Raw genomic sequence first — 1,418 nt, forward strand, 5'->3', positions numbered from 1 at the left:
CTGTGGCAGTGACTCTTTTTGTAGAAGAGGGAGAAGAGAGACCTGGGGAAGGGCATGGGGAAAGCAGAGAAACAGTAGCAAACTCTAGCCATGGGGACCCTCTTTGCCCTTTCACCTTCTGAGTAACTGGTTTGATGGCCTCAAGGAACCCACCCACATGCTGTCTGGGATTCACCTTTGACACCCAGAGGCTGTATCTGCATTTCTCTGATCCAGCTATTCAAACCTTGGCCTGATCCAAGGTCTCAGAATCATTCTAAAGCACTGATGTGGAGAGAAGGGACAGAGACAATGACAGAGGAGGGGCTGGCAAAGTGGGTATTGATTTGAGGAGGTGGGGGACAAATGGAAAAGAATTTAGTTCCTGCCAAGGACACAAGGATTCAAAGCCTGTGGCTAGAAGCAAACTCCAGGATTGGAGCCCAGTTGGGATGAGAAGTCTGGATGGAAAACTCCATATAACTCAAGTCACAGCTGCCAGGGGTACCCGAGGTGGCTTGTCAGGAACCTGAGCCTAGGGGAGTGAAGTCCTCATCCTTAGCAAGGGGGCCATGCACCACTCCCCCGCCCACTGCAACAAATCCACACTAGCCTGGGAATGGTTAGGCTGCTATGTGCTTCGCTCTCCAAAAGTTCATTGGGATATAAAAGGGCCAAAGCAAAATGCTTTTAGGATAGCAGGGGTACACACAGATTTGTAAAGGATTGGGGAGGAGGTCTAGAGTATGGGTGGATAGAAAAGGACACATCTTCAAATCAAGGTCAAAAACAGACAGGAAGGGACTGTTGATACAGAGGGTCCAAGGCGGAGCAAAGAGGTGATGCCCACACCCAACCACTTTCTAGAACTGGGAACAGGACCCAGGCTTTGCCATCAAACAGACCTGGCTTGGAACCCCAGTGCTACCACTGCTTCACTATATGGATCCTTGGACAACTCATTGTCCCTCTTGAGGACTCATTTTCTTCATTCATAATATGGGGCTGCTCGTGCTGCCCCAACTTCATTCATAATATGGGGCTAAATAGTAATAGAACCTATTTCTTGGGGATGTTAAATAAAATATGTCAAGTTCCACAAATGGCAGCTATTATCATAAATATAATAATTCCCTTTTCATGAATGTAGGAGGCAATTAAGGTAGCACTGAGGTTGAGGAGGTCAAAGGGAAGATGAGATGAGGAAGCAGAGACAGTGTAGGGTAGGGTAGGAGCTGAAAGTAGGTGCCCCAAGACTGTGGTCCTACTGTGGCCCCATCCCAGAGATCAGAAGCAGGGGGATGTCTCAGGGCAGAGATCCCCAGGCAGGGAAGGGAGAATCCAAGGATCAGGACATCCAGGGAGCAGCAAGGCAATGGCAAAGCTGCTCCAGGCACCAGTAGGAGGCTGAACCAAGGTCCCAATATGGGTGAGAAGCA

The sequence above is a fragment of the Camelus bactrianus genome, chromosome 13, assembly GCF_048773025.1.
Source record: "Camelus bactrianus isolate YW-2024 breed Bactrian camel chromosome 13, ASM4877302v1, whole genome shotgun sequence".
Classification (NCBI taxonomy): domain Eukaryota; kingdom Metazoa; phylum Chordata; class Mammalia; order Artiodactyla; family Camelidae; genus Camelus; species Camelus bactrianus.